Source organism: Scleropages formosus, chromosome 24 (genome assembly GCF_900964775.1).
Source record: "Scleropages formosus chromosome 24, fSclFor1.1, whole genome shotgun sequence".
Lineage (NCBI taxonomy): Eukaryota > Metazoa > Chordata > Actinopteri > Osteoglossiformes > Osteoglossidae > Scleropages > Scleropages formosus.
The window spans coordinates 3,307,375-3,319,914 of NC_041829.1; positions in this window are offsets into that span (position 1 = coordinate 3,307,375).

The following is a 12,540-nucleotide window of genomic DNA, read 5'->3' on the forward strand; positions in this document are numbered from 1 at the left end:
GTGGCTATGCAACGTGTGCGACACAGTGGTTCAAGCTCAACCTTTGTCTCATCACCACATCTCAGGTGGCCGTGCTCAATGAAGAGTTCCCCGATGAGTACAATCAACTGCCCGCGTTCAGGTTGTGCTCCACTTGCCACCAGGCACTGTGATTTGTCGCCCAATAAGTGATGATTGCATACACAACCTCCTTTCATTTCTCTCACCACCCGCACGTAGTTCTACGTGAATACATGCAGAATACATGCAGCATAGTAAAGCTATGCACCTGACAATTTTTTTTCATTCACTCCATTCAGTTGTTCCCTTTTTAGCAAACAAAGCTGCAAATGTGATTATAGAAATGAATTTTGGATTTGAAGTTTTTCAAATGCCACATATGCCCGGCTGTAAGTGCTCCTTCTCCTAAACATGTTCTCCTCGCTGGGACATGCTATGTCAGTGGCTGCACAGCCCAAAATCACACATCGTATGTGCAGATGGGCACCGGGTGGCTGTCACCGCCATGCAGCACAGTTGACAGGCAGAGTCTCGGGAGGCAGTAGAGATACAGAGCTAGAGGCGTCAGGCCGTGGTAACCGTGTCCTCTGCTCCGATTCCCGGTCCCTGAGTGCCCGCAGTGGTGTACAGTGCTTTTTGGCCCCCGCCTTCACCCCTTGGGTGGCGGTAATATTCCCACAGCAGGTGTTCAGCAGCCATGTTCAGCATTCTCACAGCAGGGTTCATTGGGAAAGAGCCCATCTCACCCAAGTCCAGTTTCTGTGCTGGATCCTATGGAACCTACCTCGCTTTGCTTTTGCAAGTCCTGTCCCTCGTTGTTCCACGTCTCTTTGATAACGACCACCCGCCTTGTCCCCCCACCACAATTTTGGATCCTCACCTCTGTTCAGTTCGCTGACCGACTGACTGACCATTCGCCCATCCCCGACCACGAGAACATGTCTAGTCCTTTGATTCTGAATAAACAATCCTGCACTTCGGTCCAGCCTCCTCCGTGTCCTCTGTTCATCATGACAATAGTAACATTTATTACTATTATCTCTTTCTATGTCTCTCTCCATTATAAATACTGTAGTTTATCAGTCCATTAATTGTATTACTGTATTGTTATATGAAAGATGTTTTAGTGTATCCAGTGTTTCTTTAATGTTTATGCATAGAAAGGTACACGATATAATATATATTAAGACAAACATTTGACAAACTGATGTTAGATGCCCGCCATACCTAACTTCCGATTTGCATCAAAATCCGACTTAGACTGAGGACACAGAACTTGTTCGTAATCTGGGGACTGCCTGTATGTCGAGATGGTGCTGGTGACACGACAAAAGCCCTGGTACTTTGTTGTTTTGGTGTCCTTATGCTCAGCTTTTAAGGTTACTTGTACGATAATCGCTTAAGTATCTGCAAGTAGTTTACATCATGTGATTAAAAACTGACTTCTGGGTTCTAATGCAGGATGTATATTGGGCTTAAAGGGTGTTTTACTTTAATTTACTTTAGATTTGTTCATTTAATTTTCTTAATTTCAGTGACCATAATCAAAAATTTTTTCACATTTTGACTTTTTCCAGTTGCTCTGGCCTGTTTCATTGTAACACACACACACACGAATGTAAGCCAAGCAGACATACACTGGAGTTTTGCAGTAAGATGTTTTTAGAAACCCTGATGGTAAAAATGTACTCTTTACACCACAGCACAATCAAGGCTTTATCCACTTTATCCTATTTGCTGTGTATTATACAGCTCAAAGATTACTGTTAATATTGAAAGGTCATAAAGAGGCAAAAATAACCAAAATAAGTTTCTGCAGTGTCAAGTTGTTATAAAATATCCAAACACTTAATATTTTAACCTTTATGAATGGTTAGAAAATAGTTGATTAATGTACATGTTCATAGACAATTTGGGAAAAAGTTTCTAAAGCTGATGCAACTGAAGATGTAACTTTGATGCGTGAACACACATGTACTGTAGTAAATGACAGTAGCGCACAGTAATTACAGCTGTACCGGGCAGTTAAGGAGCACTCTTTGGAAATCTGTGTGCGTTTGCTTTTCGTAGTTGGCTTCAATAAGCCCTGCTAATACACAACAGCCTATCAGTCTTGCACTTTAGAAAATTGAAAAATGAAAATTTCTTGAATTGTGCCTGTTATACTTTTATTAAAATCAGTCTGATCTAAATAACGCTGTACTTGATTTTTGTGAAGAAAAAAATGCCTGTACAAAGTGTGATGTGGTACAATGGGTTAAAATAGTTCATATTATGTAAATATTAACATGGAATTTTTTTTTTAATTCCATGTCTTTATTTTTATTTCCTGCTGTGAATGCAGCTGCCTCAAATTATGAGGTTATTTGAAAGGGGTTACCATGATAGCCAAGCTTATCTGAGGAGGTCTGGTTATTCTTAGAACTCTGTGCTCTTCCTGTGCATTCAAACTTTTCAGTGTGATACGTCTATAAAGAGGAGGTGCCAATGCTGTACTCCTCATCGCTCCGAAAGCTCTACAAATGTCTCACCACACACATTACATACCGAAGGCAATTGCACCACTTTTGGCCATTTCATTTCAACATATTTAAAGCTCAATTAACTGGATAGATCTTCAAGGGGCAAAAGGATGCAGTGGCACTTTGTGAAGCACACACTTCTGGCAGAAAGCCACTTTCACTTGTTCTTAACCTTATTTTCTTTTGCATAGGTTTTTCAATTAAATACTGCAAAATCCATTTGCCAGTTGAATTTCCCATAAATTAAGCACCATGTAGAAATCTGTTGTGTTTCAGGGAATTATCCCAGGGATCAGTATGTTTAGTCTTTGCTGGTAATGCTGAGCGGGAAATGCTGAATCAATACAGACAGGAAATTTGGAGGGGGAAAAAAGTTAAATAAGCCCCAGTGTCATATCATAGTCTGTAGGATCATGGCACAAAAAAGGACAAGCTGTCATTGTGCTAAGAAGCATTTAAGAACAGGAGAGATAATCTGCCTTAATACCTCCCTCTGTAATATTGAGGGCAGATTATGGCTGAAACAACTAAACAAATATCCTTAAAGGTGCAACACGTTATGTCCGCAATCCGTGAAGCAACCAGGTCCGCACGAGGTTCAGTGGAACAGAGCGCGTCAACTTAATTTCCACACACTCAGCACACACAAGCGCAATGCACATGCGCCAACGCCCCGGCGCTGCAGTGTTTATACATACACAACATCCCTCCCCTACTAGACCTAGTCCCTTAAAGCAGATAATCCCCCAGTATGGGTTTTTTTTTTTTTTTTATTTAAAGAAACACTAAAGGAACTCAAAATGCCAACAGAACCTGCAGAAACAAACTAGCCTCCTTGTAAGTGTCACCAAATCCCAGCAGTCACAGGTCCAATCGGGGGGGTGGTTTAGGAACCCGTGTTGAGCGCTGCGGCACAGGAGGTGTCGGACTCCCTGGAGACCTTTCTGGGTGGTTAGGCGAGGCCACAGTCCCAGGGGATGATGCCAGTTCTCGTGGTTCAGTCGCTTCTGGCCCCGACTGAGAAATATCTGGGGTATCTGGTGCAGGGAGTTGGGGACCCTCAGCAACAGGACCCTCCAGGTCAATGCCACATTCTGGTTGGTTTTGGTTGGCGAAGCTGGTATCCCTGGAGCGTATCTGGTCTATATGCTGACGCCACATCTCCTGTCCGACTTGGACCACATACGAAACCGGCCCGGTAACCTTTACTACGGTTCCAGGGACCCATTTCCTTCCCCTCCCATAATTTTGAGCCAGCACCGTATCACCGACATGAAGGGAGCGAACGCCCCTAGCCGGCACCAGGGCTAATTTGAGATGCACTTTCCGACAAACGTCTGGAACGCAGATATCCAATAAGCAGCGAATGGGCCTCCCAAACATCAAGACTGAAGGCGACAACCCAGTGGTTGCATGAGGAGCGATTCTAACTCAGCAGGAACTAGTCCAGGCATTTGCGAGACCACTCGCCTTTTACCCCATACTTAAAGGTTTGTACGAACCTTTCTGCTAGACCATTTGATGACGGATGGTAAGGGGCTGACGTGATATGCTGCACTCCATTTCATTTCAGGAAACCCCTGAAGTCAGCAGACACAAACTGCGGTCCGTTATCGGAAACTAACTGTTCAGGAAGACCATAGCGAGCAAATAAAGTTCTGGTTTCTTCCACAAGACAGGCAGCGGTAGTGGAAGACATCTTGATCACCTCAGGCCACTTAGAAAACACATCGACCACTACCAAATACATGGTGCCATGGATCGGCCCTGCAAAATCCATGTGCGCTCTTTGCCAAGGGGTATCCGGGTATTCCCACGGGTGCAAGGGTGCACGACCCAGGGACGGTCTCCACTGCTGACACTTGTCACACCTTGTAACCAAGTCTTCGAGTGCTTGGTCCATACCCGGCCACCACACATAACTTTGGGCCAGGGCTTTTAGCTTCACCACTCCCAAATGTCCACTATGTAAGATGCTGAGCACTGCCTGCCAACAGGCAGGGGACACTACTACTCTAACACCCCATAGCAGGCACCCATCATGCGTTGTCAACTCATGTCGTCTTTGGTAATATGGTTTCAGGGGACCCTGCTGATCCGGCACCAAGGTCCAGCCCTTCATTGTCACCTGAAACACTTGACTGAGTATGGGGTCTCTCCGAGTGTAGAGCCTTATTTGCTTGACCAATAGGGGCAGAGGGTCAACCATTTCAACATGATACAAGTCAGTGTCCTCCAAACAGTCACTTAACGGCAATGGAAGGCAGGATAAGCCATAAGCATTGCTGTTCTTGTCAGATTTACAGTAGACTATATCATAGCGAAAGCCTCGTAGAAACAGCGCCCATCTTTGGATCCTTGCCGCCGCTGTAACTGGTACCCCCCGATGTGGATGAAACAGGGCAGTTAGCGGTTGATGGTCAGTAACTAACGTGAAGTGTCTACCTTCCAAATACTGTTGGCACTTACGTATTCCCCAAACTATGGCCAAACCTTCTTTGTCCACCATAGCATAATTTTTCTCTGTATCCGTGAGCGTCCAGGAGGCGAACGCTGTGGGTTTCTCGTTACAATCAGGCATGATGTGAGACAGTACAACGCCTAAACCATACAATGAGCTATCTACAGACAGACAGACTGGCAACTGAGGATCGAAATGACATAGCACCTGCTCTGAAGCCATCAGTTCCTTAGCTTTGTTAAAAGCTTCTTGTTCTCGGTCACCCCATACAAATCGATTGTCTTTTCTCAGTAATTGGTTCAAAGGATGTAAAATCTCTGACAGATTGGGCATAAATTATCTGTAGTAATTAATCATACCACAAAAAGCTCGTACTTGCTGCACATCTTTGAGAGGCGGAGTATCAAGCAACGCTCTCACCTTTTCTTTTGATTTATGTAACCCCTCTTTGTCGATCATGTGTCTGAGATAGTGCACCTTGGCTGCTCCAAAAATACACTTATCCCCATTCAGTCTTAGTCCGTACTCCTGTAAGCGTGCCATTACTAGGTGCAGGTTAGTCCAATGTTCTGCCTGAGTTCGCCCTGCGATGATTATATCGTCAAGGTAGCATTGTGTTTGGGGAATGTCTCGTAATATTTGGTCCATGGCCTGTTGCCATAACATAGGGGCAGAGGCCACCCCAAAAACTAGACTCTTGTAGTGTTTCAGACCCAGGTGAGTATTCACGGTTAACAAGTGCCTGAATTCTTCCTCCACCTCCATCTGTAAGTACACCAATGCCAGGTTGAGTGTAGTGAACACCGCCCCCCCCAGCGAGCTTCGCAAATATTTCTTCAATCCTCTGCAGCAGGTATACTGGCATCTGGAGCACCGGGTTAATTGTCATTGAAAAATCTCTGCACACCCTCACCTTACCATCTCGTTTCAAAGGGGTCACAATAGGAGCAGCCCATTCAGAGGACTGGACACTTTCAATTACTCCGTCTTTCTCCAGCTCTAACAATGCCTGTTCTACCTTAGGTTGTCTGGCGAATGAGACCGGCTGAGCTTTATGAAACTGCAGAACTGCTCCTTCCTTTAACTGCAACTTTACTTTAATGCCCTTTAATTGTCCGAGTCTCTTGTCAAAGACCGTCGGGTATTTCTGTACTAACTCTCGCAATGGACTCTTACTCCGTACGTCATGATACAAGATGTTGCTCCTTCCTGACCGTTCGACTCTAGGATCAACGCCAAAACTCTCTGGACCGCTTCCCAGTCTGCCATCTTACATAACCATTCCCTTCCAACCAGTGGGGGTCCAGTCCCTTTAACTATGTACAGGTCTAGAGCAAACAACTTCCCGAATTCTTCGACCTGCACCTTAGCCTTCTGGACCATCTCCAACTTCTCACCAGAATAGACTGTCAAGGACATCTTGACCTTGCGGGTGGGGAACCCAGGAAATGTCTGATGAAACTGGGCTTGGTTTATGACGCTCACCCCCGAAGCAGTGTCAATCTCCATCTCCAAGAGTTTGTCCTCAACCTTCACCATACGCATGAGTGGCTCAACTGCTGTGTAGTTACACAGCTTTTGAATGCTCGGTCCTCTAAATCACTTAGCACTGCTGTCATCTGAGTTATGCATGGCGTGCACTTGCCCCCTCTGGCCTGATTGGGGTTTCTTCCCACGGCACATGCTTGCCTTGTGGCTTCTCTGTTGGCAGGCATTACAAGACCTCTCCCTATAGAAACAGGTTTGGGGAGCATGATTTGAGCCTCCGCAACGGTGGCATACCTTGGGTCAGTCCAACTTCCATTTCAAGTCAAGTCAAGTCAAGCTTTATTGTCATTCCACTACATGTGTGGACATACAGTGGGACGAAATGTCGTGTCTTGCAGGACTACGGTGCTGTGTAAAATAAGCATAAATATAAACATGCAACACTAGACCTAAGGACAGCTTTTAGTCCTACATAACTAATTTACTAAGTCGATAATCTGAAATTAGTGCAAATATACATATACTATAAACAGTTAACTATACAAGTACTTACATAATAACTGTGCAGTAGAGGTATTTAAGAAGGAATAGTGCAATATGATTTGTAGTGCATTCACAAGTACATGATATTTGTGCAACAGAGGTATTTAAGAAGGAATAGTGCAATATGATTTGTAGTGCATTCACAAGTAAACATTTGTGTTATCTTGTTAAGTCCTTGTAACATTGGAGGTTTTATAAGAAAGTGTCTGGTACATATAGAGAAAAGAAAAAACAGTTGGTTTGCATATGGAAAGGAAAAGAGTGTATTTCCACAGGAGGTATCCAACAGTTTACATGTGGTGCGTGTGATGTGGTGGGTTGGGGGGGGGGAGAGTGGATCCTGGTTTCAGGAGCTAAGGTTGTGGATGAGGTTTCAGAGGGTGGCAAGGTGATTGCAATTGAGGGCTCTCACAGCCTGGGGGAAAAAGCTGTTGAGCAGTCTGGCAGAGCGGGCTCTGATGCTCCGATACCGTCTTCCTGATGGCAAGAGCTGGAAGAGACTGTGAGAGGGATGAGTGGGGTCTTTCTGGAGCATCGTGCAAGGAAAATGTCCAGAATGGAGGGGAGAGGGGCACCGATGATCTTTGCAGCTGTGTTCACTGTCCGCTGTAGGGTCTTGCGGTCTGCTGCACTGCAGTTCCCGTACCAGACAGTGATGCAGCTGGTTAGCACACTCTCAATTGTTCCCCTATAGAATGTGGTGAGGATTGGAGGAGGGAGACTTGCTCTTTTAAGTCGGCGCAGGAAGTGGAGCCGCTGTTGCGCCTTCTTGGAGAGTGATGTAGTGTTGGTGGTCCAGGTGAGGTCTTCTGTAATGTGCACTCCCAGGAATTTAGTGCTGCTGACTCTCTCCACAGTCGAGCTGTCGATGGTCAGTGGGGGGTGGTCAACAGAGTTCTTCCTGAAGTCCATCACAACCTCCTTTGTCTTACTCACATTGAGGGACAGGTTGTTTGCACCACACCATTCAACTAGTTGTACCACTTCCTCTCTGTAGGGTGTTTCATCATTGTTGCTGATGAGACCTACCACCGTTGTGTCATCAGCAAACTTGATGATGTGGTTGGAGCTGAACTTGGCAGTGCAGTCGTGGGTCAGCAGCGTAAAGAGCAGCGGGCTGAGCACACAGCCTTGTGGGGCACCTGTGCTCATTGTGGTAGTGCTGGAGGTGTTGTGGCCGACACAACAGGTCCATTTACCCCTGTTGAACTGTTTTGGGGGTCTACTGGGATCCATATGATGCCCTTCGGTGTTGAATGTGCCTGGGTGTGGCTAGCACCAGCAGTCTTTGACAGTGCTAAAACCTGGGCGTCTTTTTGAGCCGCTTCCATCGCCACTGCAATCTCTACAGCCCTTCTTAATGTCAGTTCCTTTTCACTTCCTTTGGATAGCTTCAGATCGGAGCCCACAAATGAACACTTTGTGTTCACAAATGAACGCTGAGCGCTTCATCTAGAAAAGTTTTAAACTCGCATTTTTCTGCCAGACATCGTACCTTGGCTTCAAATTCTGCTACCTCCTCCTGTGCTTCCTGAGTTGCTGCACAAAATCTAAAGCATTCTGCAATGGTTAATGGAGCTGGCGATAAATGCTTCAGTGTCTTAATAATGAGTACCCGAAGTTCCCTCCGTGAACCGCCACCTTATCGTGGTGGAGGGGTTTGAGTGCCTGAATGAGTCCAGGAGCTATGTTGTCTGGGGCTACATGCCCCTGGTAGGGTCTCCCATGGCAGACAGGTCCTGGATGACAGACGAGACAAAGCGCGGTTCAAAAACCCCTTATGAAGGAAAAAGCAAGGCGTCCGTTTACCCCGCCCGGTATGGGGTCACCGGGGCCCCACCCTGGAGCCAGGCCTGGGGGGGGGGCTCGCATGCGAGCGCCTGGTGGCCAGGTCTATGCCCACGGGGCCTGGCCGGGCTCAGCCCGAAGCCATAACGTGGAGCCGCTCTTCGGTGGGCTCACCACCTGCCGGAGAAACCGTAAGGGGCCGGTGCATTGTGAGTTGGGCGGTGGTCGGGGCCGAGTGCCCGGCCGACCCAAACCTCGGGCGCCAACTCTGGTTTTTGGGACTTGGAATGTCACCTCACTGGCAGGGAAGGAGCCTGAGCTGGTGCGGGAAGTTGAGAGATACCGTCTAGATATAGTCGGGCTCACTTCCACTCACAGCTTGGGTTCTGGAACCACTCTACTCGATCGAGGGTGGACTCTCCACTATTCTGGCGTTGCCCAAGGTGAGAGGCGGCGGGCTGGTGTGGGCTTATTAATAGCCCCCCAGTTCAGCCGCCATGTGTTGGAGTCTACCCCGGTGAATGAGAGGGTCATCTCCCTACGCCTTCGGGTCAGGGAACGGTCTCTCACTGTCGTTTGTGCTTATGCGCCTAGCGGCAGTGTAGAGTACCCGGCCTTTTTAGAGTCCTTGGGGGGCGTGCTGGAAAGCGCTCCCACTGGGGACTCTGTCGTTCTACTGGGGGACTTTAACGCCCACGTGGGCAGCGACAGTGATACCTGGAGGGGCGTGATTGGGAGGAACGGCCTCCCTGATCTGAACCCGAGTGGTGAGTTGTTATTGGATTTCTGTGCTAGTCGCGGTTTATCCATAACGAACACCATGTTCATGCATAAGGGTGTCCACCAGTGCACTTGGCACCAGGACACCCTAGGTCGGAGGTCGATGATCGACTTTGTAGTCGTTTCTTCTGACCTTCGGCCATATGTCTTGGACACTCGGGTGAAGAGAGGGGCTGAGCTGTCAACTGATCACCACCTGGTGGTGAGTTGGATTCGATGGCAGGGGAAAAAGCTGGATAGACCTGGCAGGCCCAAACGCATAGTGAGGGTCTGTTGGGAACGTTTGGCGGAGGCCCCTGTCAGAGAGGTCTTCAACTCCCACCTCCGACAGAGCTTCAACCAGGTCCCGAGGGAGGTGGGGGACATTGAGTCCGAATGGACTATGTTCCGCTCCTCCATTGTCGGTGCGGCGGTTCGGAGCTGCGGCCATAAGGTCTCCGGTGCCTGTCGCGGCGGCAATCCCCGAACACGGTGGTGGACACCGGAAGTAAGGGATGCCGTCAAGCTGAAGAAGGAGTTCTATCGGGCCTGGCTGGCTCATGGGACTCCTGAAGCAGCTGACAGGTACCGACGGGCCAAACGGAGCGCGGCTCTGGCAGTCGCCGCGGCAAAAACTCGGGCTTGGGAGGAGTTCGGTGAGGCCATGGAGGAAGACTTTCGGTCGGCCTCAAAGAGATTCTGGCAAACCGTCCGGCGACTCAGAGGGGGGAAGCGGTGTTCCACGAACACTGTTTACAGTGGAAGTGGTGCGCTGCTGACCTCAGCTGAGGATGTTCTCGGGCGGTGGAAGGAGTACTTTGAGGATCTCCTCAATCCCTCCGACACGCCTTCCGTAGAGGAAGCTGAGGCTGGGGACTCGGAGGGGGACTCGTCCATTACCCTGGCTGAAGTTGCTGAGGTAGTCAAAAAACTCCTCGGTGGCAAGGCTCCGGGGGTGGATGAGATCCGCCCCGAGTTTCTCAAGTCTCTGGATGTTGTGGGGCTGTCTTGGCTGACACGCCTCTGCAGCATCGCGTGGAGTTCGGGAACGGTGCCTCTGGACTGGCAGACCGGGGTGGTGGTCCCTCTTTTTAAGAAGGGGGACCGGAGATTGTGTTCCAACTACAGGGGGATCACACTCCTTAGCCTCCCTGGGAAAGTCTATGCCGGGGTACTGGAAAGGAGAATCCGACCAATAGTCGAACCTCGGATCCAGGAGGAGCAATGCGGTTTTCGCCCTGGCCGTGGAACACTGGACCAGCTCTATACCCTCACTAGGGTGTTGGAGGGTTCGTGGGAGTTTGCCCAACCAGTCCATATGTGTTTTGTGGACCTGGAGAAGGCATTCGACCGTGTCCCCCGTGGCATCCTGTGGGGGGTACTTCGGGATTATGGGGTTCGGGGCTCGTTGCTACGGGCTGTTCGTTCCCTGTATGACCGGAGCAGGAGCTTGGTTCGCATTGCCGGCAGTAAGTCAGACCTTTTCCCGGTGCATGTTGGACTCCGCCAGGGCTGCCCTTTGTCACCGATTCTGTTCATTATCTTTATGGACAGAATTTCTAGGCGCAGTCAGGGAACGGAGGGTGTCTGTTTTGGTGGCCGCGAGATCTCGTCTCTGCTTTTTGCGGACGATGTGGTCCTGTTGGCTTCATCGAATCAAGACTTGCAGTGTGCACTGGGGAGGTTTGCAGCCGAGTGCGAAGCGGCGGGGATGAGAATCAGCACCTCCAAATCCGAGGCCATGGTTCTCAGTCGGAAAAAGGTGGATTGCCCCCTCCGGGTTAGGGGGGAGTTGCTCCCTCAAGTGGAGGAGTTTAAGTATCTCGGGGTCTTGTTCACGAGTGAGGGAAAAATGGAGCGGCAGGTTGACAGGCGGATCGGTGCGGCGTCCGCAGTAATGCGGTCATTGTACCGGTCTGTTGTGGTGAAGAGGGAGCTGAGTCGTAAGGCGAAGCTCTCAATTTACCGGTCGATCTACGTTCCTACCCTCACCTATGGTCATGAACTCTGGATCATGACCGAAAGAATGAGATCGCGGATACAAGCGGCAGAAATGAGTTTCCTCCGCAGAGTGGCTGGGCGCACCCTTAGGGATAGGGTGAGGAGCTCAGTCACCCGGGAGGAGCTCGGAGTAGAGCCGCTGCTCCTCCGCATCGAGAGGAGCCAGTTGAGGTGGCTCGGGCATCTGTTCCGGATGCCTCCTGGACGCCTCCCTGGGGAGGTGTTCCGGGCTTGTCCCACTGGGAGGAGGCCTCGGGGCAGACCCAGGACACGTTGGAGAGACTATGTCTCCCGGCTGGCCTGGGAACACCTTGGGGTTCCCCCAGAGGAACTGGAGGAGGTGTGCGGGGAGAAGGAAGTCTGGAGTACTCTGCTCGGACTGCTGCCCCCGCGACCCGGCCCCGGATAAAGCGGAGGAAGATGGATGGATGGATGGATGTCTTAATAATGGTAGCGTAGCTTTTAGCCACGGTCTTTCCGGGAGCTAACGCCATCGTGACGTTCTTCGCCGGACCGCTGTCAGTGCTCGGGTGCTTTCATTGTCCAAACGCGGCTCGTCGGAATTCTGTATTGACACAGTTGGATTACTGCCGCATTCAGGGTCCCGTCCTACTGTAAGTATCCCATCCTTGTCACCAGTTGCTTATCTCCTCAATCTGTGAAGCAACCAGGTCCGCACGAGGTTCAGTGGAACAGAACGCATCAACTTTATTTCTACACACTCAGCACACACAAGCGCAATGCACATACACAACACAAAACAATCATAATCAGATATTTTCATGTGAGAAGTGGGATTAGGAGGGCCGTGAAGTGGACTGGTACAATGAGTTCTGTTCTTGGCCAGACCAGGTTCACCTTCTTTCTTACAGTATCATGGCAGCGGTGCATCTGACATGTGAGAGAGGCAGCAGGGTTATGGATTAGCGCACCCCCCTCTCTTCCTGCTCGCTGGAAAAGCCCCAATGCTTTTTGCTC